The 24,545-nt window shown below is 50.0% G+C and overlaps 12 non-coding genes across 12 annotated transcripts; all 12 read right to left on the bottom strand.

Annotated features, from left to right (window-relative positions):
* Nucleotides 1-1,143: 1,143 nt before the first annotated feature.
* Nucleotides 1,144-1,215, bottom strand: TRNAG-UCC (transfer RNA glycine (anticodon UCC)). Its single transcript has one exon. It is a non-coding gene; the product is annotated as a tRNA-Gly (tRNA).
* Nucleotides 1,216-4,914: 3,699 nt separating this feature from the next.
* Nucleotides 4,915-4,986, bottom strand: TRNAG-UCC (transfer RNA glycine (anticodon UCC)). Its single transcript has one exon. It is a non-coding gene; the product is annotated as a tRNA-Gly (tRNA).
* A 1,185-nt stretch (nucleotides 4,987-6,171) lies between these two features.
* TRNAG-UCC (transfer RNA glycine (anticodon UCC)) lies at nucleotides 6,172-6,243 on the bottom strand. Its single transcript has one exon. It is a non-coding gene; the product is annotated as a tRNA-Gly (tRNA).
* A 1,185-nt stretch (nucleotides 6,244-7,428) lies between these two features.
* On the bottom strand, nucleotides 7,429-7,500 carry TRNAG-UCC (transfer RNA glycine (anticodon UCC)). Its single transcript has one exon. It is a non-coding gene; the product is annotated as a tRNA-Gly (tRNA).
* Nucleotides 7,501-13,702: 6,202 nt separating this feature from the next.
* TRNAG-UCC (transfer RNA glycine (anticodon UCC)) lies at nucleotides 13,703-13,774 on the bottom strand. Its single transcript has one exon. It is a non-coding gene; the product is annotated as a tRNA-Gly (tRNA).
* Nucleotides 13,775-14,959: 1,185 nt separating this feature from the next.
* On the bottom strand, nucleotides 14,960-15,031 carry TRNAG-UCC (transfer RNA glycine (anticodon UCC)). The gene has a single exon. It is a non-coding gene; the product is annotated as a tRNA-Gly (tRNA).
* A 1,174-nt stretch (nucleotides 15,032-16,205) lies between these two features.
* On the bottom strand, nucleotides 16,206-16,277 carry TRNAG-UCC (transfer RNA glycine (anticodon UCC)). The gene has a single exon. It is a non-coding gene; the product is annotated as a tRNA-Gly (tRNA).
* Nucleotides 16,278-18,706: 2,429 nt separating this feature from the next.
* Nucleotides 18,707-18,778, bottom strand: TRNAG-UCC (transfer RNA glycine (anticodon UCC)). Its single transcript has one exon. It is a non-coding gene; the product is annotated as a tRNA-Gly (tRNA).
* Nucleotides 18,779-19,109: 331 nt separating this feature from the next.
* On the bottom strand, nucleotides 19,110-19,181 carry TRNAL-CAG (transfer RNA leucine (anticodon CAG)). Its single transcript has one exon. It is a non-coding gene; the product is annotated as a tRNA-Leu (tRNA).
* A 771-nt stretch (nucleotides 19,182-19,952) lies between these two features.
* Nucleotides 19,953-20,024, bottom strand: TRNAG-UCC (transfer RNA glycine (anticodon UCC)). Its single transcript has one exon. It is a non-coding gene; the product is annotated as a tRNA-Gly (tRNA).
* A 2,429-nt stretch (nucleotides 20,025-22,453) lies between these two features.
* On the bottom strand, nucleotides 22,454-22,525 carry TRNAG-UCC (transfer RNA glycine (anticodon UCC)). The gene has a single exon. It is a non-coding gene; the product is annotated as a tRNA-Gly (tRNA).
* Nucleotides 22,526-23,710: 1,185 nt separating this feature from the next.
* TRNAG-UCC (transfer RNA glycine (anticodon UCC)) lies at nucleotides 23,711-23,782 on the bottom strand. The gene has a single exon. It is a non-coding gene; the product is annotated as a tRNA-Gly (tRNA).
* Nucleotides 23,783-24,545: the final 763 nt, after the last annotated feature.

Genomic DNA, 24,545 nt, shown 5'->3' with positions numbered 1-24,545 from the left:
GAATAAGTCATTGGCTGGGAATGAAAAAAGCTTGCGTTTGACGCAGAAGCAGTTCGCATCATGAGGTCTTGCCGGTCAGCCCAACATTTCCCCGGGACCCCTTAAAAAAGGAGCTTGGTTTTAAGTTTGGTTTGATTGAACAGTACATTTTGTTGGCTGGGCTGGGACCCTCTCCTATTTAGCGCAAGAGTGGAACGAGGCAGCAAGTTCAAGGAATGACATTGCATCCAGGCACTTACAGCTCTTTGTGCCCTAATGCCATGACACAAAAACATAATTTGAAAAAAGTTAGCAGAGGATGGTTTCGATCCATCGACCTCTGGGTTATGGGCCCAGCACGCTTCCGCTGCGCCACTCTGCTGGTTGGAGAACAAGAGCTTTTCTGGGCTTTTACAGCCTACAAACCGACAACCCTAGACCCAGTTTCGAGTGAAGCGGGCAGTAGGCCTTACAAAGCCAAACAACCTGCAACCACGCACTCCCATCCCATGGCCTTTTGCAGACAGGCCTCATTTCTCTAGCTCACACCCTAACTGCCAACACCCCTTCCCCTTCTCTCTCTGTCTCTCTCTCTCTGTCTCTCTCTCTCATTCTCTCTCTCTCGCAAATAGATACTTTACTTCCCAGGTGCAACAAAACAAGCCTTCTCGAGCTGGCAGATATGGGAAGGAAGGAAGGAAGGGCCAGTTTGGAAACTCAACTCAATTACCATAAATCCCCTGCTAAGGGTTATGGGAGGGAGGAATGAAGGAACTTTGCTTCAGGGAAAGGGCTGCTGCTGCTTCAGCATGTGAGGAGCGCAGCCACACGTTTCACCTTCTTCAGTATGTTGGTTTACAGGATGAGAGAGATCCTGAAACCTCACTCTAATAGGCTGAGGTGCTGTGCTCGGTGGCCTGCTGGGACCAAGGCCCGTCAGGGCAAGGCGAATAGGCCTTTGTCAGGCCTTCGTCAGGGCTTTGTCGGGGAGGGGCCAGGAGCCCTGCTCGCTTCAATCCCCTCACCGATAGACAGTTGCAGAAACTAGGATGCAAGAACCTTTCCTGGATGGGGTTTTGATTTTCACGAAAAGTGTGTCAGCTTTGCTTTCAGCATGAGTCTGATTTCCAAAAAATGCATTTTGAACAATTTAAAGATTTGATCTGCGTTGGCCGGGAATCGAACCCGGGTCAACTGCTTGGAAGGCAGCTATGCTCACCACTATACCACCAACGCCTGCCTGTCTGGGCTATCTGATGGAGCGGCCTTTAGAAATAAGAATAAGTCATTGGCTGGGAATGAAAAAAGCTTGCGTTTGACGCAGAAGCAGTTCGCATCATGAGGTCTTGCCGGTCAGCCCAACATTTCCCCGGGACCCCTTAAAAAAGGAGCTTGGTTTTAAGTTTGGTTTGATTGAACAGTGCATTTTGTTGGCTGGGCTGGGACCCTCTCCTATTTAGCGCAAGAGTGGAACGAGGCAGCAAGTTCAAGGAATGACATTGCATCCAGGCACTTACAGCTCTTTGTGCCCTAATGCCATGACACAAAAACATAATTTGAAAAAAGTTAGCAGAGGATGGTTTCGATCCATCGACCTCTGGGTTATGGGCCCAGCACCCTTCCGCTGCGCCACTCTGCTGGTTGGAGAACAAAAGCTTTTCTGGGCTTTTACAGCCTACAAACCGACAACCCTAGACCCATTTTCGAGTGAAGCGGGCAGTAGGCCTTACAAAGCCAAACAACCTGCAACCACGCACTCCCATCCCATGGCCTTTTGCAGACAGGCCTCATTTCTCTAGCTCACACCCTAACTGCCAACACCCCTTCCCCTTCTCTCTCTGTCTCTCTCTCTCTGTCTCTCTCTCTCATTCTCTCTCTCTCGCAAATAGATACTTTACTTCCCAGGTGCAACAAAACAAGCCTTCTCGAGCTGGCAGATATGGGAAGGAAGGAAGGAAGGGCCAGTTTGGAAACTCAACTCAATTACCATAAATCCCCTGCTAAGGGTTATGGGAGGGAGGAATGAAGGAACTTTGCTTCAGGGAAAGGGCTGCTGCTGCTTCAGCATGTGAGGAGCGCAGCCACACGTTTCACCTTCTTCAGTATGTTGGTTTACAGGATGAGAGAGATCCTGAAACCTCACTCTAATAGGCTGAGGTGCTGTGCTCGGTGGCCTGCTGGGACCAAGGCCCGTCAGGGCAAGGCGAATAGGCCTTTGTCAGGCCTTCGTCAGGGCTTTGTCGGGGAGGGGCCAGGAGCCCTGCTCGCTTCAATCCCCTCACCGATAGACAGTTGCAGAAACTAGGATGCAAGAACCTTTCCTGGATGGGGTTTTGATTTTCACGAAAAGTGTGTCAGCTTTGCTTTCAGCATGAGTCTGATTTCCAAAAAATGCATTTTGAACAATTTAAAGATTTGATCTGCGTTGGCCGGGAATCGAACCCAGGTCAACTGCTTGGAAGGCAGCTATGCTCACCACTATACCACCAACGCCTGCCTGTCTGGGCTATCTGATGGAGCGGCCCTTAGAAATAAGAATAAGTCATTGGCTGGGAATGAAAAAAGCTTGCGTTTGACGCAGAAGCAGTTCGCATCATGAGGTCTTGCCGGTCAGCCCAACATTTCCCCGGGACCCCTTAAAAAAGGAGCTTGGTTTTAAGTTTGGTTTGATTGAACAGTACATTTTGTTGGCTGGGCTGGGACCCTCTCCTATTTAGCGCAAGAGTGGAACGAGGCAGCAAGTTCAAGGAATGACATTGCATCCAGGCACTTACAGCTCTTTGTGCCCTAATGCCATGACACAAAAACATAATTTGAAAAAAGTTAGCAGAGGATGGTTTCGATCCATCGACCTCTGGGTTATGGGCCCAGCACGCTTCCGCTGCGCCACTCTGCTGGTTGGAGAACAAGAGCTTTTCTGGGCTTTTACAGCCTACAAACCGACAACCCTAGACCCAGTTTCGAGTGAAGCGGGCAGTAGGCCTTACAAAGCCAAACAACCTGCAACCACGCACTCCCATCCCATGGCCTTTTGCAGACAGGCCTCATTTCTCTAGCTCACACCCTAACTGCCAACACCCCTTCCCCTTCTCTCTCTGTCTCTCTCTCTCTGTCTCTCTCTCTCATTCTCTCTCTCTCGCAAATAGATACTTTACTTCCCAGGTGCAACAAAACAAGCCTTCTCGAGCTGGCAGATATGGGAAGGAAGGAAGGAAGGGCCAGTTTGGAAACTCAACTCAATTACCATAAATCCCCTGCTAAGGGTTATGGGAGGGAGGAATGAAGGAACTTTGCTTCAGGGAAAGGGCTGGTGCTGCTTCAGCATGTGAGGAGCGCAGCCACACGTTTCACCTTCTTCAGTATGTTGGTTTACAGGATGAGAGAGATCCTGAAACCTCACTCTAATAGGCTGAGGTGCTGTGCTCGGTGGCCTGCTGGGACCAAGGCTCGTCAGGGCAAGGCGAATAGGCCTTTGTCAGGCCTTCGTCAGGGCTTTGTCGGGGAGGGGCCAGGAGCCCTGCTCGCTTCAATCCCCTCACCGATAGACAGTTGCAGAAACTAGGATGCAAGAACCTTTCCTGGATGGGGTTTTGATTTTCACGAAAAGTGTGTCAGCTTTGCTTTCAGCATGAGTCTGATTTCCAAAAAATGCATTTTGAACAATTTAAAGATTTGATCTGCGTTGGCCGGGAATAGAACCCGGGTCAACTGCTTGGAAGGCAGCTATGCTCACCACTATACCACCAACGCCTGCCTGTCTGGGCTATCTGATGGAGCGGCCCTTAGAAATAAGAATAAGTCATTGGCTGGGAATGAAAAAAGCTTGCGTTTGACGCAGAAGCAGTTCGCATCATGAGGTCTTGCCGGTCAGCCCAACATTTCCCCGGGACCCCTTAAAAAAGGAGCTTGGTTTTAAGTTTGGTTTGATTGAACAGTACATTTTGTTGGCTGGGCTGGGACCCTCTCCTATTTAGCGCAAGAGTGGAACGAGGCAGCAAGTTCAAGGAATGACATTGCATCCAGGCACTTACAGCTCTTTGTGCCCTAATGCCATGACACAAAAACATAATTTGAAAAAAGTTAGCAGAGGATGGTTTCGATCCATCGACCTCTGGGTTATGGGCCCAGCACGCTTCCGCTGCGCCACTCTGCTGGTTGGAGAACAAGAGCTTTTCTGGGCTTTTACAGCCTACAAACCGACAACCCTAGACCCAGTTTCGAGTGAAGCGGGCAGTAGGCCTTACAAAGCCAAACAACCTGCAACCACGCACTCCCATCCCATGGCCTTTTGCAGACAGGCCTCATTTCTCTAGCTCACACCCTAACTGCCAACACCCCTTCCCCTTCTCTCTCTGTCTCTCTCTCTCTGTCTCTCTCTCTCATTCTCTCTCTCTCGCAAATAGATACTTTACTTCCCAGGTGCAACAAAACAAGCCTTCTCGAGCTGGCAGATATGGGAAGGAAGGAAGGAAGGGCCAGTTTGGAAACTCAACTCAATTACCATAAATCCCCTGCTAAGGGTTATGGGAGGGAGGAATGAAGGAACTTTGCTTCAGGGAAAGGGCTGCTGCTGCTTCAGCATGTGAGGAGCGCAGCCACACGTTTCACCTTCTTCAGTATGTTGGTTTACAGGATGAGAGAGATCCTGAAACCTCACTCTAATAGGCTGAGGTGCTGTGCTCGGTGGCCTGCTGGGACCAAGGCCCGTCAGGGCAAGGCGAATAGGCCTTTGTCAGGCCTTCGTCAGGGCTTTGTCGGGGAGGGGCCAGGAGCCCTGCTCGCTTCAATCCCCTCACCGATAGACAGTTGCAGAAACTAGGATGCAAGAACCTTTCCTGGATGGGGTTTTGATTTTCACGAAAAGTGTGTCAGCTTTGCTTTCAGCATGAGTCTGATTTCCAAAAAATGCATTTTGAACAATTTAAAGATTTGATCTGCGTTGGCCGGGAATCGAACCCGGGTCAACTGCTTGGAAGGCAGCTATGCTCACCACTATACCACCAACGCCTGCCTGTCTGGGCTATCTGATGGAGCGCCCCTTAGAAATAAGAATAAGTCATTGGCTGGGAATGAAAAAAGCTTGCGTTTGACGCAGAAGCAGTTCGCATCATGAGGTCTTGCCGGTCAGCCCAACATTTCCCCGGGACCCCTTAAAAAAGGAGCTTGGTTTTAAGTTTGGTTTGATTGAACAGTGCATTTTGTTGGCTGGGCTGGGACCCTCTCCTATTTAGCGCAAGAGTGGAACGAGGCAGCAAGTTCAAGGAATGACATTGCATCCAGGCACTTACAGCTCTTTGTGCCCTAATGCCATGACACAAAAACATAATTTGAAAAAAGTTAGCAGAGGATGGTTTCGATCCATCGACCTCTGGGTTATGGGCCCAGCACGCTTCCGCTGCGCCACTCTGCTGGTTGGAGAACAAAAGCTTTTCTGGGCTTTTACAGCCTACAAACCGACAACCCTAGACCCATTTTCGAGTGAAGCGGGCAGTAGGCCTTACAAAGCCAAACAACCTGCAACCACGCACTCCCATCCCATGGCCTTTTGCAGACAGGCCTCATTTCTCTAGCTCACACCCTAACTGCCAACACCCCTTCCCCTTCTCTCTCTGTCTCTCTCTCTCTGTCTCTCTCTCTCATTCTCTCTCTCTCGCAAATAGATACTTTACTTCCCAGGTGCAACAAAACAAGCCTTCTCGAGCTGGCAGATATGGGAAGGAAGGAAGGAAGGGCCAGTTTGGAAACTCAACTCAATTACCATAAATCCCCTGCTAAGGGTTATGGGAGGGAGGAATGAAGGAACTTTGCTTCAGGGAAAGGGCTGCTGCTGCTTCAGCATGTGAGGAGCGCAGCCACACGTTTCACCTTCTTCAGTATGTTGGTTTACAGGATGAGAGAGATCCTGAAACCTCACTCTAATAGGCTGAGGTGCTGTGCTCGGTGGCCTGCTGGGACCAAGGCCCGTCAGGGCAAGGCGAATAGGCCTTTGTCAGGCCTTCGTCAGGGCTTTGTCGGGGAGGGGCCAGGAGCCCTGCTCGCTTCAATCCCCTCACCGATAGACAGTTGCAGAAACTAGGATGCAAGAACCTTTCCTGGATGGGGTTTTGATTTTCACGAAAAGTGTGTCAGCTTTGCTTTCAGCATGAGTCTGATTTCCAAAAAATGCATTTTGAACAATTTAAAGATTTGATCTGCGTTGGCCGGGAATCGAACCCGGGTCAACTGCTTGGAAGGCAGCTATGCTCACCACTATACCACCAACGCCTGCCTGTCTGGGCTATCTGATGGAGCGGCCCTTAGAAATAAGAATAAGTCATTGGCTGGGAATGAAAAAAGCTTGCGTTTGACGCAGAAGCAGTTCGCATCATGAGGTCTTGCCGGTCAGCCCAACATTTCCCCGGGACCCCTTAAAAAAGGAGCTTGGTTTTAAGTTTGGTTTGATTGAACAGTACATTTTGTTGGCTGGGCTGGGACCCTCTCCTATTTAGCGCAAGAGTGGAACGAGGCAGCAAGTTCAAGGAATGACATTGCATCCAGGCACTTACAGCTCTTTGTGCCCTAATGCCATGACACAAAAACATAATTTGAAAAAAGTTAGCAGAGGATGGTTTCGATCCATCGACCTCTGGGTTATGGGCCCAGCACGCTTCCGCTGCGCCACTCTGCTGGTTGGAGAACAAGAGCTTTTCTGGGCTTTTACAGCCTACAAACCGACAACCCTAGACCCAGTTTCGAGTGAAGCGGGCAGTAGGCCTTACAAAGCCAAACAACCTGCAACCACGCACTCCCATCCCATGGCCTTTTGCAGACAGGCCTCATTTCTCTAGCTCACACCCTAACTGCCAACACCCCTTCCCCTTCTCTCTCTGTCTCTCTCTCTCTGTCTCTCTCTCTCATTCTCTCTCTCTCGCAAATAGATACTTTACTTCCCAGGTGCAACAAAACAAGCCTTCTCGAGCTGGCAGATATGGGAAGGAAGGAAGGAAGGGCCAGTTTGGAAACTCAACTCAATTACCATAAATTCCCTGCTAAGGGTTATGGGAGGGAGGAATGAAGGAACTTTGCTTCAGGGAAAGGGCTGCTGCTGCTTCAGCATGTGAGGAGCGCAGCCACACGTTTCACCTTCTTCAGTATGTTGGTTTACAGGATGAGAGAGATCCTGAAACCTCACTCTAATAGGCTGAGGTGCTGTGCTCGGTGGCCTGCTGGGACCAAGGCCCGTCAGGGCAAGGCGAATAGGCCTTTGTCAGGCCTTCGTCAGGGCTTTGTCGGGGAGGGGCCAGGAGCCCTGCTCGCTTCAATCCCCTCACCGATAGACAGTTGCAGAAACTAGGATGCAAGAACCTTTCCTGGATGGGGTTTTGATTTTCACGAAAAGTGTGTCAGCTTTGCTTTCAGCATGAGTCTGATTTCCAAAAAATGCATTTTGAACAATTTAAAGATTTGATCTGCGTTGGCCGGGAATCGAACCCGGGTCAACTGCTTGGAAGGCAGCTATGCTCACCACTATACCACCAACGCCTGCCTGTCTGGGCTATCTGATGGAGCGGCCCTTAGAAATAAGAATAAGTCATTGGCTGGGAATGAAAAAAGCTTGCGTTTGACGCAGAAGCAGTTCGCATCATGAGGTCTTGCCGGTCAGCCCAACATTTCCCCGGGACCCCTTAAAAAAGGAGCTTGGTTTTAAGTTTGGTTTGATTGAACAGTACATTTTGTTGGCTGGGCTGGGACCCTCTCCTATTTAGCGCAAGAGTGGAACGAGGCAGCAAGTTCAAGGAATGACATTGCATCCAGGCACTTACAGCTCTTTGTGCCCTAATGCCATGACACAAAAACATAATTTGAAAAAAGTTAGCAGAGGATGGTTTCGATCCATCGACCTCTGGGTTATGGGCCCAGCACGCTTCCGCTGCGCCACTCTGCTGGTTGGAGAACAATAGCTTTTCTGGGCTTTTACAGCCTACAAACCGACAACCCTAGACCCAGTTTCGAGTGAAGCGGGCAGTAGGCCTTACAAAGCCAAACAACCTGCAACCACGCACTCCCATCCCATGGCCTTTTGCAGACAGGCCTCATTTCTCTAGCTCACACCCTAACTGCCAACACCCCTTCCCCTTCTCTCTCTGTCTCTCTCTCTCTGTCTCTCTCTCTCATTCTCTCTCTCTCGCAAATAGATACTTTACTTCCCAGGTGCAACAAAACAAGCCTTCTCGAGCTGGCAGATATGGGAAGGAAGGAAGGAAGGGCCAGTTTGGAAACTCAACTCAATTACCATAAATCCCCTGCTAAGGGTTATGGGAGGGAGGAATGAAGGAACTTTGCTTCAGGGAAAGGGCTGCTGCTGCTTCAGCATGTGAGGAGCGCAGCCACACGTTTCACCTTCTTCAGTATGTTGGTTTACAGGATGAGAGAGATCCTGAAACCTCACTCTAATAGGCTGAGGTGCTGTGCTCGGTGGCCTGCTGGGACCAAGGCCCGTCAGGGCAAGGCGAATAGGCCTTTGTCAGGCCTTCGTCAGGGCTTTGTCGGGGAGGGGCCAGGAGCCCTGCTCGCTTCAATCCCCTCACCGATAGACAGTTGCAGAAACTAGGATGCAAGAACCTTTCCTGGATGGGGTTTTGATTTTCACGAAAAGTGTGTCAGCTTTGCTTTCAGCATGAGTCTGATTTCCAAAAAATGCATTTTGAACAATTTAAAGATTTGATCTGCGTTGGCCGGGAATCGAACCCGGGTCAACTGCTTGGAAGGCAGCTATGCTCACCACTATACCACCAACGGCTGCCTGTCTGGGCTATCTGATGGAGCGGCCTTTAGAAATAAGAATAAGTCATTGGCTGGGAATGAAAAAAGCTTGCGTTTGACGCAGAAGCAGTTCGCATCATGAGGTCTTGCCGGTCAGCCCAACATTTCCCCGGGACCCCTTAAAAAAGGAGCTTGGTTTTAAGTTTGGTTTGATTGAACAGTGCATTTTGTTGGCTGGGCTGGGACCCTCTCCTATTTAGCGCAAGAGTGGAACGAGGCAGCAAGTTCAAGGAATGACATTGCATCCAGGCACTTACAGCTCTTTGTGCCCTAATGCCATGACACAAAAACATAATTTGAAAAAAGTTAGCAGAGGATGGTTTCGATCCATCGACCTCTGGGTTATGGGCCCAGCACCCTTCCGCTGCGCCACTCTGCTGGTTGGAGAACAAAAGCTTTTCTGGGCTTTTACAGCCTACAAACCGACAACCCTAGACCCATTTTCGAGTGAAGCGGGCAGTAGGCCTTACAAAGCCAAACAACCTGCAACCACGCACTCCCATCCCATGGCCTTTTGCAGACAGGCCTCATTTCTCTAGCTCACACCCTAACTGCCAACACCCCTTCCCCTTCTCTCTCTGTCTCTCTCTCTCTGTCTCTCTCTCTCATTCTCTCTCTCTCGCAAATAGATACTTTACTTCCCAGGTGCAACAAAACAAGCCTTCTCGAGCTGGCAGATATGGGAAGGAAGGAAGGAAGGGCCAGTTTGGAAACTCAACTCAATTACCATAAATCCCCTGCTAAGGGTTATGGGAGGGAGGAATGAAGGAACTTTGCTTCAGGGAAAGGGCTGCTGCTGCTTCAGCATGTGAGGAGCGCAGCCACACGTTTCACCTTCTTCAGTATGTTGGTTTACAGGATGAGAGAGATCCTGAAACCTCACTCTAATAGGCTGAGGTGCTGTGCTCGGTGGCCTGCTGGGACCAAGGCCCGTCAGGGCAAGGCGAATAGGCCTTTGTCAGGCCTTCGTCAGGGCTTTGTCGGGGAGGGGCCAGGAGCCCTGCTCGCTTCAATCCCCTCACCGATAGACAGTTGCAGAAACTAGGATGCAAGAACCTTTCCTGGATGGGGTTTTGATTTTCACGAAAAGTGTGTCAGCTTTGCTTTCAGCATGAGTCTGATTTCCAAAAAATGCATTTTGAACAATTTAAAGATTTGATCTGCGTTGGCCGGGAATCAAACCCGGGTCAACTGCTTGGAAGGCAGCTATGCTCACCACTATACCACCAACGCCTGCCTGTCTGGGCTATCTGATGGAGCGGCCCTTAGAAATAAGAATAAGTCATTGGCTGGGAATGAAAAAAGCTTGCGTTTGACGCAGAAGCAGTTCGCATCATGAGGTCTTGCCGGTCAGCCCAACATTTCCCCGGGACCCCTTAAAAAAGGAGCTTGGTTTTAAGTTTGGTTTGATTGAACAGTACATTTTGTTGGCTGGGCTGGGACCCTCTCCTATTTAGCGCAAGAGTGGAACGAGGCAGCAAGTTCAAGGAATGACATTGCATCCAGGCACTTACAGCTCTTTGTGCCCTAATGCCATGACACAAAAACATAATTTGAAAAAAGTTAGCAGAGGATGGTTTCGATCCATCGACCTCTGGGTTATGGGCCCAGCACGCTTCCGCTGCGCCACTCTGCTGGTTGGAGAACAAGAGCTTTTCTGGGCTTTTACAGCCTACAAACCGACAACCCTAGACCCAGTTTCGAGTGAAGCGGGCAGTAGGCCTTACAAAGCCAAACAACCTGCAACCACGCACTCCCATCCCATGGCCTTTTGCAGACAGGCCTCATTTCTCTAGCTCACACCCTAACTGCCAACACCCCTTCCCCTTCTCTCTCTGTCTCTCTCTCTCTGTCTCTCTCTCTCATTCTCTCTCTCTCGCAAATAGATACTTTACTTCCCAGGTGCAACAAAACAAGCCTTCTCGAGCTGGCAGATATGGGAAGGAAGGAAGGAAGGGCCAGTTTGGAAACTCAACTCAATTACCATAAATCCCCTGCTAAGGGTTATGGGAGGGAGGAATGAAGGAACTTTGCTTCAGGGAAAGGGCTGCTGCTGCTTCAGCATGTGAGGAGCGCAGCCACACGTTTCACCTTCTTCAGTATGTTGGTTTACAGGATGAGAGAGATCCTGAAACCTCACTCTAATAGGCTGAGGTGCTGTGCTCGGTGGCCTGCTGGGACCAAGGCCCGTCAGGGCAAGGCGAATAGGCCTTTGTCAGGCCTTCGTCAGGGCTTTGTCGGGGAGGGGCCAGGAGCCCTGCTCGCTTCAATCCCCTCACCGATAGACAGTTGCAGAAACTAGGATGCAAGAACCTTTCCTGGATGGGGTTTTGATTTTCACGAAAAGTGTGTCAGCTTTGCTTTCAGCATGAGTCTGATTTCCAAAAAATGCATTTTGAACAATTTAAAGATTTGATCTGCGTTGGCCGGGAATCGAACCCGGGTCAACTGCTTGGAAGGCAGCTATGCTCACCACTATACCACCAGCGCCTGCCTGTCTGGGCTATCTGATGGAGCGGCCCTTAGAAATAAGAATAAGTCATTGGCTGGGAATGAAAAAAGCTTGCGTTTGACGCAGAAGCAGTTCGCATCATGAGGTCTTGCCGGTCAGCCCAACATTTCCCCGGGACCCCTTAAAAAAGGAGCTTGGTTTTAAGTTTGGTTTGATTGAACAGTGCATTTTGTTGGCTGGGCTGGGACCCTCTCCTATTTAGCGCAAGAGTGGAACGAGGCAGCAAGTTCAAGGAATGACATTGCATCCAGGCACTTACAGCTCTTTGTGCCCTAATGCCATGACACAAAAACATAATTTGAAAAAAGTTAGCAGAGGATGGTTTCGATCCATCGACCTCTGGGTTATGGGCCCAGCACACTTCCGCTGCGCCACTCTGCTGGTTGGAGAACAAAAGCTTTTCTGGGCTTTTACAGCCTACAAACCGACAACCCTAGACCCATTTTCGAGTGAAGCGGGCAGTAGGCCTTACAAAGCCAAACAACCTGCAACCACGCACTCCCATCCCATGGCCTTTTGCAGACAGGCCTCATTTCTCTAGCTCACACCCTAACTGCCAACACCCCTTCCCCTTCTCTCTCTGTCTCTCTCTCTCTGTCTCTCTCTCTCATTCTCTCTCTCTCGCAAATAGATACTTTACTTCCCAGGTGCAACAAAACAAGCCTTCTCGAGCTGGCAGATATGGGAAGGAAGGAAGGAAGGGCCAGTTTGGAAACTCAACTCAATTACCATAAATCCCCTGCTAAGGGTTATGGGAGGGAGGAATGAAGGAACTTTGCTTCAGGGAAAGGGCTGCTGCTGCTTCAGCATGTGAGGAGCGCAGCCACACGTTTCACCTTCTTCAGTATGTTGGTTTACAGGATGAGAGAGATCCTGAAACCTCACTCTAATAGGCTGAGGTGCTGTGCTCGGTGGCCTGCTGGGACCAAGGCCCGTCAGGGCAAGGCGAATAGGCCTTTGTCAGGCCTTTGTCGGGGAGGGGCCAGGAGCCCTGCTCGCTTCAATCCCCTCACCGATAGACAGTTGCAGAAACTAGGATGCAAGAACCTTTCCTGGATGGGGTTTTGATTTTCACGAAAAGTGTGTCAGCTTTGCTTTCAGCATGAGTCTGATTTCCAAAAAATGCATTTTGAACAATTTAAAGATTTGATCTGCGTTGGCCGGGAATCGAACCCGGGTCAAATGCTTGGAAGGCAGCTATGCTCACCACTATACCACCAACGCCTGCCTGTCTGGGCTATCTGATGGAGCGGCCCTTAGAAATAAGAATAAGTCATTGGCTGGGAATGAAAAAAGCTTGCGTTTGACGCAGAAGCAGTTCGCATCATGAGGTCTTGCCGGTCAGCCCAACATTTCCCCGGGACCCCTTAAAAAAGGAGCTTGGTTTTAAGTTTGGTTTGATTGAACAGTACATTTTGTTGGCTGGGCTGGGACCCTCTCCTATTTAGCGCAAGAGTGGAACGAGGCAGCAAGTTCAAGGAATGACATTGCATCCAGGCACTTACAGCTCTTTGTGCCCTAATGCCATGACACAAAAACATAATTTGAAAAAAGTTAGCAGAGGATGGTTTCGATCCATCGACCTCTGGGTTATGGGCCCAGCACGCTTCCGCTGCGCCACTCTGCTGGTTGGAGAACAAGAGCTTTTCTGGGCTTTTACAGCCTACAAACCGACAACCCTAGACCCAGTTTCGAGTGAAGCGGGCAGTAGGCCTTACAAAGCCAAACAACCTGCAACCACGCACTCCCATCCCATGGCCTTTTGCAGACAGGCCTCATTTCTCTAGCTCACACCCTAACTGCCAACACCTCTTCCCCTTCTCTCTCTGTCTCTCTCTCTCTGTCTCTCTCTCTCATTCTCTCTCTCTCGCAAATAGATACTTTACTTCCCAGGTGCAACAAAACAAGCCTTCTCGAGCTGGCAGATATGGGAAGGAAGGAAGGAAGGGCCAGTTTGGAAACTCAACTCAATTACCATAAATCCCCTGCTAAGGGTTATGGGAGGGAGGAATGAAGGAACTTTGCTTCAGGGAAAGGGCTGCTGCTGCTTCAGCATGTGAGGAGCGCAGCCACACGTTTCACCTTCTTCAGTATGTTGGTTTACAGGATGAGAGAGATCCTGAAACCTCACTCTAATAGGCTGAGGTGCTGTGCTCGGTGGCCTGCTGGGACCAAGGCCCGTCAGGGCAAGGCGAATAGGCCTTTGTCAGGCCTTCGTCAGGGCTTTGTCGGGGAGGGGCCAGGAGCCCTGCTCGCTTCAATCCCCTCACCGATAGACAGTTGCAGAAACTAGGATGCAAGAACCTTTCCTGGATGGGGTTTTGATTTTCACGAAAAGTGTGTCAGCTTTGCTTTCAGCATGAGTCTGATTTCCAAAAAATGCATTTTGAACAATTTAAAGATTTGATCTGCGTTGGCCGGGAATCGAACCCGGGTCAACTGCTTGGAAGGCAGCTATGCTCACCACTATACCACCAACGCCTGCCTGTCTGGGCTATCTGATGGAGCGGCCCTTAGAAATAAGAATAAGTCATTGGCTGGGAATGAAAAAAGCTTGCGTTTGACGCAGAAGCAGTTCGCATCATGAGGTCTTGCCGGTCAGCCCAACATTTCCCCGGGACCCCTTAAAAAAGGAGCTTGGTTTTAAGTTTGGTTTGATTGAACAGTACATTTTGTTGGCTGGGCTGGGACCCTCTCCTATTTAGCGCAAGAGTGGAACGAGGCAGCAAGTTCAAGGAATGACATTGCATCCAGGCACTTACAGCTCTTTGTGCCCTAATGCCATGACACAAAAACATAATTTGAAAAAAGTTAGCAGAGGATGGTTTCGATCCATCGACCTCTGGGTTATGGGCCCAGCACGCTTCCGCTGCGCCACTCTGCTGGTTGGAGAACAAGAGCTTTTCTGGGCTTTTACAGCCTACAAACCGACAACCCTAGACCCAGTTTCGAGTGAAGCGGGCAGTAGGCCTTACAAAGCCAAACAACCTGCAACCACGCACTCCCATCCCATGGCCTTTTGCAGACAGGCCTCATTTCTCTAGCTCACACCCTAACTGCCAACACCCCTTCCCCTTCTCTCTCTGTCTCTCTCTCTCTGTCTCTCTCTCTCATTCTCTCTCTCTCGCAAATAGATACTTTACTTCCCAGGTGCAACAAAACAAGCCTTCTCGAGCTGGCAGATATGGGAAGGAAGGAAGGAAGGGCCAGTTTGGAAACTCAACTCAATTACCATAAATCCCCTGCTAAGGGTTATGGGAGGGAGGAATGAAGGAACTTTGCTTCAGGGAAAGGGCTGCTGCTGCTTCAGCATGTGAGGAGCGCAGCCACACGTTTCACCTTCTTCAGTATGTTGGTTTACAGGATGAGAGAGATCCTGAAACCTCACTCTAATAGGCTGAGGTGCTGTGCTCGGTGGCCTGCTGGGACCAAGGCCCGTCAGGGCAAGGCGAATAGGCCTTTGTCAGGCCTTCGTCAGGGCTTTGTCGGGGAGGGGCCAGGAGCCCTGCTCGCTTCAATCCCCTCACCGATAGACAGTTGCAGAAACTAGGATGCAAGAACCTTTCCTGGATGGGGTTTTGATTTTCACGAAAAGTGTGTCAGCTTTGCTTTCAGCATGAGTCTGATTTCCAAAAAATGCATTTTGAACAATTTAAAGATTTGATCTGCGTTGGCCGGGAATCGAACCCGGGTCAACTGCTTGGAAGGCAGCTATGCTCACCACTATACCACCAACGCCTGCCTGTCTGGGCTATCTGATGGAGCGGCCCTTAGAAATAAGAATAAGTCATTGGCTGGGAATGAAAAAAGCTTGCGTTTGACGCAGAAGCAGTTCGCATCATGAGGTCTTGCCGGTCAGCCCAACATTTCCCCGGGACCCCTTAAAAAAGGAGCTTGGTTTTAAGTTTGGTTTGATTGAACAGTACATTTTGTTGGCTGGGCTGGGACCCTCTCCTATTTAGCGCAAGAGTGGAACGAGGCAGCAAGTTCAAGGAATGACATTGCATCCAGGCACTTACAGCTCTTTGTGCCCTAATGCCATGACACAAAAACATAATTTGAAAAAAGTTAGCAGAGGATGGTTTCGATCCATCGACCTCTGGGTTATGGGCCCAGCACCCTTCCGCTGCGCCACTCTGCTGGTTGGAGAACAAAAGCTTTTCTGGGCTTTTACAGCCTACAAACCGACAACCCTAGACCCATTTTCGAGTGAAGCGGGCAGTAGGCCTTACAAAGCCAAACAACCTGCAACCACGCACTCCCATCCCATGGCCTTTTGCAGACAGGCCTCATTTCTCTAGCTCACACCCTAACTGCCAACACCCCTTCCCCTTCTCTCTCTGTCTCTCTCTCTCTGTCTCTCTCTCTCATTCTCTCTCTCTCGCAAATAGATACTTTACTTCCCAGGTGCAACAAAACAAGCCTTCTCGAGCTGGCAGATATGGGAAGGAAGGAAGGAAGGGCCAGTTTGGAAACTCAACTCAATTACCATAAATCCCCTGCTAAGGGTTATGGGAGGGAGGAATGAAGGAACTTTGCTTCAGGGAAAGGGCTGCTGCTGCTTCAGCATGTGAGGAGCGCAGCCACACGTTTCACCTTCTTCAGTATGTTGGTTTACAGGATGAGAGAGATCCTGAAACCTCACTCTAATAGGCTGAGGTGCTGTGCTCGGTGGCCTGCTGGGACCAAGGCCCGTCAGGGCAAGGCGAATAGGCCTTTGTCAGGCCTTTGTCGGGGAGGGGCCAGGAGCCCTGCTCGCTTCAATCCCCTCACCGATAGACAGTTGCAGAAACTAGGATGCAAGAACCTTTCCTGGATGGGGTTTTGATTTTCACGAAAAGTGTGTCAGCTTTGCTTTCAGCATGAGTCTGATTTCCAAAAAATGCATTTTGAACAATTTAAAGATTTGATCTGCGTTGGCCGGGAATCGAACCCGGGTCAACTGCTTGGAAGGCAGCTATGCTCACCACTATACCACCAACGCCTGCCTGTCTGGGTTATCTGATGGAGCGGCCCTTAGAAATAAGAATAAGTCATTGGCTGGGAATGAAAAAAGCTTGCGTTTGACTCAGAAGCAGTTCGCATCATGAGGTCTTGCCGGTCAGCCCAACATTTCCCCGGGACCCCTTAAAAAAGGAGCTTGGTTTTAAGTTTGGTTTGATTGAACAGTACATTTTGTTGGCTGGGCTGGGACCCTCTCCTATTTAGCGCAAGAGTGGAACGAGGCAGCAAGTTCAAGGAATGACATTGCATCCAGGCACTTACAGCTCTTTGTGCCCTAATGCCATGACACAAAAACATAATTTGAAAAAAGTTAGCAGAGGATGGTTTCGATCCATCGACCTCTGGGTTATGGGCCCAGCACGCTTCCGCTGCGCCACTCTGCTGGTTGGAGAACAAGAGCTTTTCTGGGCTTTTACAGCCTACAAACCGACAACCCTAGACCCAGTTTCGAGTGAAGCGGGCAGTAGGCCTTACAAAGCCAAACAACCTGCAACCACGCACTCCCATCCCATGGCCTTTTGCAGACAGGCCTCATTTCTCTAGCTCACACCCTAACTGCCAACACCCCTTCCCCTTCTCTCTCTGTCTCTCTCTCTCTGTCTCTCTCTCTCATTCTCTCTCTCTCGCAAATAGATACTTTACTTCCCAGGTGCAACAAAACAAGCCTTCTCGAGCTGGCAGATATGGGAAGGAAGGAAGGAAGGGCCAGTTTGGAAACTCAACTCAATTACCATAAATCCCCTGCTAAGGGTTATGGGAGGGAGGAATGAAGGAACTTTGCTTCAGGGAAAGGGCTGCTGCTGCTTCAGCATGTGAGGAGCGCAGCCACACGTTTCACCTTCTTCAGTATGTTGGTTTACAGGATGAGAGAGATCCTGAAACCTCACTCTAATAGGCTGAGGTGCTGTGCTCGGTGGCCTGCTGGGACCAAGGCCCGTCAGGGCAAGGCGAATAGGCCTTTGTCAGGCCTTCGTCAGGGCTTTGTCGGGGAGGGGCCAGGAGCCCTGCTCGCTTCAATCCCCTCACCGATAGACAGTTGCAGAAACTAGGATGCAAGAACCTTTCCTGGATGGGGTTTTGATTTTCACGAAAAGTGTGTCAGCTTTGCTTTCAGCATGAGTCTGATTTCCAAAAAATGCATTTTGAACAATTTAAAGATTTGATCTGCGTTGGCCGGGTCAACTGCTTGGAAGGCAGCTATGCTCACCACTATACCACCAACGCCTGCCTGTCTGGGCTATCTGATGGAGCGGCCCTTAGAAATAAGAATAAGTCATTGGCTGGGAATGAAAAAAGCTTGCGTTTGACGCAGAAGCAGTTCGCATCATGAGGTCTTGCCGGTCAGCCCAACATTTCCCCGGGACCCCTTAAAAAAGGAGCTTGGTTTTAAGTTTGGTTTGATTGAACAGTACATTTTGTTGGCTGGGCTGGGACCCTCTCCTATTTAGCGCAAGAGTGGAACGAGGCAGCAAGTTCAAGGAATGACATTGCATCCAGGCACTTACAGCTCTTTGTGCCCTAATGCCATGACACAAAAACATAATTTGAAAAAAGTTAGCAGAGGATGGTTTCGATCCATCGACATCTGGGTTATGGGCCCAGCACGCTTCCGCTGCGCCACTCTGCTGGTTGGAGAACAAGAGCTTTTCTGGGCTTTTACAGCCTACAAACCGACAACCCTAGACCCAGTTTCGAGTGAATCGGGCAGTAGGCCTTACAAAGCCAAACAACCTGCAACCACGCACTCCCATCCCATGGCCTTTTGCAGACAGGCCTCATTTCTCTAGCTCACACCCTAACTGCCAACACCCCTTCCCCTTCTCTCTCTGTCTCTCTCTCTCTGTCTCTCTCTCTCATTCTCTCTCTCTCGCAAATAGATACTTTACTTCCCAGGTGCAACAAAACAAGCCTTCTCGAGCTGGCAGATATGGGAAGGAAGGAAGGAAGGGCCAGTTTGGAAACTCAACTCAATTACCATAAATCCCCTGCTAAGGGTTATGGGAGGGAGGAATGAAGGAACTTTGCTTCAGGGAAAGGGCTGCTGCTGCTTCAGCATGTGAGGAGCGCAGCCACACGTTTCACCTTCTTCAGTATGTTGGTTTACAGGATGAGAGAGATCCTGAAACCTCACTCTAATAGGCTGAGGTGCTGTGCTCGGTGGCCTGCTGGGACCAAGGCCCGTCAGGGCAAGGCGAATAGGCCTTTGTCAGGCCTTCGTCAGGGCTTTGTCGGGGAGGGGCCAGGAGCCCTGCTCGCTTCAATCCCCTCACCGATAGACAGTTGCAGAAACTAGGATGCAAGAACCTTTCCTGGATGGGGTTTTGATTTTCACGAAAAGTGTGTCAGCTTTGCTTTCAGCATGAGTCTGATTTCCAAAAAATGCATTTTGAACAATTTAAAGATTTGATCTGCGTTGGCCGGGAATCGAACCCGGGTCAACTGCTTGGAAGGCAGCTATGCTCACCACTATACCACCAACGCCTGCCTGTCTGGGCTATCTGATGGAGCGGCCCTTAGAAATAAGAATAAGTCATTGGCTGGGAATGAAAAAAGCTTGCGTTTGACGCAGAAGCAGTTCGCATCATGAGGTCTTGCCGGTCAGCCCAACATTTCCCCGGGACCCCTTAAAAAAGGAGCTTGGTTTTAAGTTTGGTTTGATTGAACAGTGCATTTTGTTGGCTGGGCTGGGACCCTCTCCTATTTAGCGCAAGAGTGGAACGAGGCAGCAAGTTCAAGGAATGACATTGCATCCAGGCACTTACAGCTCTTTGTGCCCTAATGCCATGACACAAAAACATAATTTGAAAAAAGTTAGCAGAGGATGGTTTCGATCCATCGACCTCTGGGTTCTGGGCCCAGCACGCTTCCGCTGCGCCACTCTGCTGGTTGGAGAACAAAAGCTTTTCTGGGCTTTTACAGCCTACAAACCGACAACCCTAGACCCATTTTCGAGTGAAGCGGGCAGTAGGCCTTACAAAGCCAAACAACCTGCAACCACGCACTCCCATCCCATGGCCTTTTGCAGACAGGCCTCATTTCTCTAGCTCACACCCTAACTGCCAACACCCCTTCCCCTTCTCTCTCTGTCTCTCTCTCTCTGTCTCTCTCTCTCATTCTCTCTCTCTCGCAAATAGATACTTTACTTCCCAGGTGCAACAAAACAAGCCTTCTCGAGCTGGCAGATATGGGAAGGAAGGAAGGAAGGGCCAGTTTGGAAACTCAACTCAATTACCATAAATCCCCTGCTAAGGGTTATGGGAGGGAGGAATGAAGGAACTTTGCTTCAGGGAAAGGGCTGCTGCTGCTTCAGCATGTGAGGAGCGCAGCCACACGTTTCACCTTCTTCAGTATGTTGGTTTACAGGATGAGAGAGATCCTGAAACCTCACTCTAATAGGCTGAGGTGCTGTGCTCGGTGGCCTGCTGGGACCAAGGCCCGTCAGGGCAAGGCGAATAGGCCTTTGTCAGGCCTTTGTCGGGGAGGGGCCAGGAGCCCTGCTCGCTTCAATCCCCTCACCGATAGACAGTTGCAGAAACTAGGATGCAAGAACCTTTCCTGGATGGGGTTTTGATTTTCACGAAAAGTGTGTCAGCTTTGCTTTCAGCATGAGTCTGATTTCCAAAAAATGCATTTTGAACAATTTAAAGATTTGATCTGCGTTGGCCGGGAATCGAACCCGGGTCAACTGCTTGGAAGGCAGCTATGCTCACCACTATACCACCAACGCCTGCCTGTCTGGGTTATCTGATGGAGCGGCCCTTAGAAATAAGAATAAGTCATTGGCTGGGAATGAAAAAAGCTTGCGTTTGACTCAGAAGCAGTTCGCATCATGAGGTCTTGCCGGTCAGCCCAACATTTCCCCGGGACCCCTTAAAAAAGGAGCTTGGTTTTAAGTTTGGTTTGATTGAACAGTACATTTTGTTGGCTGGGCTGGGACCCTCTCCTATTTAGCGCAAGAGTGGAACGAGGCAGCAAGTTCAAGGAATGACATTGCATCCAGGCACTTACAGCTCTTTGTGCCCTAATGCCATGACACAAAAACATAATTTGAAAAAAGTTAGCAGAGGATGGTTTCGATCCATCGACCTCTGGGTTATGGGCCCAGCACGCTTCCGCTGCGCCACTCTGCTGGTTGGAGAACAAGAGCTTTTCTGGGCTTTTACAGCCTACAAACCGACAACCCTAGACCCAGTTTCGAGTGAAGCGGGCAGTAGGCCTTACAAAGCCAAACAACCTGCAACCACGCACTCCCATCCCATGGCCTTTTGCAGACAGGCCTCATTTCTCTAGCTCACACCCTAACTGCCAACACCCCTTCCCCTTCTCTCTCTGTCTCTCTCTCTCTGTCTCTCTCTCTCATTCTCTCTCTCTCGCAAATAGATACTTTACTTCCCAGGTGCAACAAAACAAGCCTTCTCGAGCTGGCAGATATGGGAAGGAAGGAAGGAAGGGCCAGTTTGGAAACTCAACTCAATTACCATAAATCCCCTGCTAAGGGTTATGGGAGGGAGGAATGAAGGAACTTTGCTTCAGGGAAAGGGCTGCTGCTGCTTCAGCATGTGAGGAGCGCAGCCACACGTTTCACCTTCTTCAGTATGTTGGTTTACAGGATGAGAGAGATCCTGAAACCTCACTCTAATAGGCTGAGGTGCTGTGCTCGGTGGCCTGCTGGGACCAAGGCCCGTCAGGGCAAGGCGAATAGGCCTTTGTCAGGCCTTCGTCAGGGCTTTGTCGGGGAGGGGCCAGGAGCCCTGCTCGCTTCAATCCCCTCACCGATAGACAGTTGCAGAAACTAGGATGCAAGAACCTTTCCTGGATGGGGTTTTGATTTTCACGAAAAGTGTGTCAGCTTTGCTTTCAGCATGAGTCTGATTTCCAAAAAATGCATTTTGAACAATTTAAAGATTTGATCTGCGTTGGCCGGGTCAACTGCTTGGAAGGCAGCTATGCTCACCACTATACCACCAACGCCTGCCTGTCTGGGCTATCTGATGGAGCGGCCCTTAGAAATAAGAATAAGTCATTGGCTGGGAATGAAAAAAGCTTGCGTTTGACGCAGAAGCAGTTCGCATCATGAGGTCTTGCCGGTCAGCCCAACATTTCCCCGGGACCCCTTAAAAAAGGAGCTTGGTTTTAAGTTTGGTTTGATTGAACAGTACATTTTGTTGGCTGGGCTGGGACCCTCTCCTATTTAGCGCAAGAGTGGAACGAGGCAGCAAGTTCAAGGAATGACATTGCATCCAGGCACTTACAGCTCTTTGTGCCCTAATGCCATGACACAAAAACATAATTTGAAAAAAGTTAGCAGAGGATGGTTTCGATCCATCGACATCTGGGTTATGGGCCCAGCACGCTTCCGCTGCGCCACTCTGCTGGTTGGAGAACAAGAGCTTTTCTGGGCTTTTACAGCCTACAAACCGACAACCCTAGACCCAGTTTCGAGTGAATCGGGCAGTAGGCCTTACAAAGCCAAACAACCTGCAACCACGCACTCCCATCCCATGGCCTTTTGCAGACAGGCCTCATTTCTCTAGCTCACACCCTAACTGCCAACACCCCTTCCCCTTCTCTCTCTGTCTCTCTCTCTCTGTCTCTCTCTCTCATTCTCTCTCTCTCGCAAATAGATACTTTACTTCCCAGGTGCAACAAAACAAGCCTTCTCGAGCTGGCAGATATGGGAAGGAAGGAAGGAAGGGCCAGTTTGGAAACTCAACTCAATTACCATAAATCCCCTGCTAAGGGTTATGGGAGGGAGGAATGAAGGAACTTTGCTTCAGGGAAAGGGCTGCTGCTGCTTCAGCATGTGAGGAGCGCAGCCACACGTTTCACCTTCTTCAGTATGTTGGTTTACAGGATGAGAGAGATCCTGAAACCTCACTCTAATAGGCTGAGGTGCTGTGCTCGGTGGCCTGCTGGGACCAAGGCCCGTCAGGGCAAGGCGAATAGGCCTTTGTCAGGCCTTCGTCAGGGCTTTGTCGGGGAGGGGCCAGGAGCCCTGCTCGCTTCAATCCCCTCACCGATAGACAGTTGCAGAAACTAGGATGCAAGAACCTTTCCTGGATGGGGTTTTGATTTTCACGAAAAGTGTGTCAGCTTTGCTTTCAGCATGAGTCTGATTTCCAAAAAATGCATTTTGAACAATTTAAAGATTTGATCTGCGTTGGCCGGGAATCGAACCCGGGTCAACTGCTTGGAAGGCAGCTATGCTCACCACTATACCACCAACGCCTGCCTGTCTGGGCTATCTGATGGAGCGGCCCTTAGAAATAAGAATAAGTCATTGGCTGGGAATGAAAAAAGCTTGCGTTTGACGCAGAAGCAGTTCGCATCATGAGGTCTTGCCGGTCAGCCCAACATTTCCCCGGGACCCCTTAAAAAAGGAGCTTGGTTTTAAGTTTGGTTTGATTGAACAGTACATTTTGTTGGCTGGGCTGGGACCCTCTCCTATTTAGCGCAAGAGTGGAACGAGGCAGCAAGTTCAAGGAATGACATTGCATCCAGGCACTTACAGCTCTTTGTGCCCTAATGCCATGACACAAAAACATAATTTGAAAAAAGTTAGCAGAGGATGGTTTCGATCCATCGACCTCTGGGTTATGGGCCCAGCACGCTTCCGCTGCGCCACTCTGCTGGTTGGAGAACAAGAGCTTTTCTGGGCTTTTACAGCCTACAAACCGACAACCCTAGACCCAGTTTCGAGTGAAGCGGGCAGTAGGCCTTACAAAGCCAAACAACCTGCAACCACGCACTCCCATCCCATGGCCTTTTGCAGACAGGCCTCATTTCTCTAGCTCACACCCTAACTGCCAACACCCCTTCCCCTTCTCTCTCTGTCTCTCTCTCTCTGTCTCTCTCTCTCATTCTCTCTCTCTCGCAAATAGATACTTTACTTCCCAGGTGCAACAAAACAAGCCTTCTCGAGCTGGCAGATATGGGAAGGAAGGAAGGAAGGGCCAGTTTGGAAACTCAACTCAATTACCATAAATCCCCTGCTAAGGGTTATGGGAGGGAGGAATGAAGGAACTTTGCTTCAGGGAAAGGGCTGCTGCTGCTTCAGCATGTGAGGAGCGCAGCCACACGTTTCACCTTCTTCAGTATGTTGGTTTACAGGATGAGAGAGATCCTGAAACCTCACTCTAATAGGCTGAGGTGCTGTGCTCGGTGGCCTGCTGGGACCAAGGCCCGTCAGGGCAAGGCGAATAGGCCTTTGTCAGGCCTTCGTCAGGGCTTTGTCGGGGAGGGGCCAGGAGCCCTGCTCGCTTCAATCCCCTCACCGATAGACAGTTGCAGAAACTAGGATGCAAGAACCTTTCCTGGATGGGGTTTTGATTTTCACGAAAAGTGTGTCAGCTTTGCTTTCAGCATGAGTCTGATTTCCAAAAAATGCATTTTGAACAATTTAAAGATTTGATCTGCGTTGGCCGGGAATCGAACCCGGGTCAACTGCTTGGAAGGCAGCTATGCTCACCACTATACCACCAACGCCTGCCTGTCTGGGCTATCTGATGGAGCGGCCCTTAGAAATAAGAATAAGTCATTGGCTGGGAATGAAAAAAGCTTGCGTTTGACGCAGAAGCAGTTCGCATCATGAGGTCTTGCCGGTCAGCCCAACATTTCCCCGGGACCCCTTAAAAAAGGAGCTTGGTTTTAAGTTTGGTTTGATTGAACAGTACATTTTGTTGGCTGGGCTGGGACCCTCTCCTATTTAGCGCAAGAGTGGAACGAGGCAGCAAGTTCAAGGAATGACATTGCATCCAGGCACTTACAGCTCTTTGTGCCCTAATGCCATGACACAAAAACATAATTTGAAAAAAGTTAGCAGAGGATGGTTTCGATCCATCGATCTCTGGGTTATGGGCCCAGCACGCTTCCGCTGCGCCACTCTGCTGGTTGGAGAACAAGAGCTTTTCTGGGCTTTTACAGCCTACAAACCGACAACCCTAGACCCAGTTTCGAGTGAAGCGGGCAGTAGGCCTTACAAAGCCAAACAACCTGCAACCACGCACTCCCATCCCATGGCCTTTTGCAGACAGGCCTCATTTCTCTAGCTCACACCCTAACTGCCAACACCCCTTCCCCTTCTCTCTCTGTCTCTCTCTCTCTGTCTCTCTCTCTCATTCTCTCTCTCTCGCAAATAGATACTTTACTTCCCAGGTGCAACAAAACAAGCCTTCTCGAGCTGGCAGATATGGGAAGGAAGGAAGGAAGGGCCAGTTTGGAAACTCAACTCAATTACCATAAATCCCCT

This window comes from Ambystoma mexicanum, chromosome 6q, assembly GCF_040938575.1.
Source record: "Ambystoma mexicanum isolate Mex_15411 chromosome 6q, UKY_AmexF1_1, whole genome shotgun sequence".
In the NCBI taxonomy this organism is placed as follows: Eukaryota; Metazoa; Chordata; class Amphibia; order Caudata; family Ambystomatidae; genus Ambystoma; species Ambystoma mexicanum.
The sequence above is the reverse complement of the archived record's forward strand: the minus strand, read 5'-3'. Positions and strand labels throughout refer to the sequence as shown.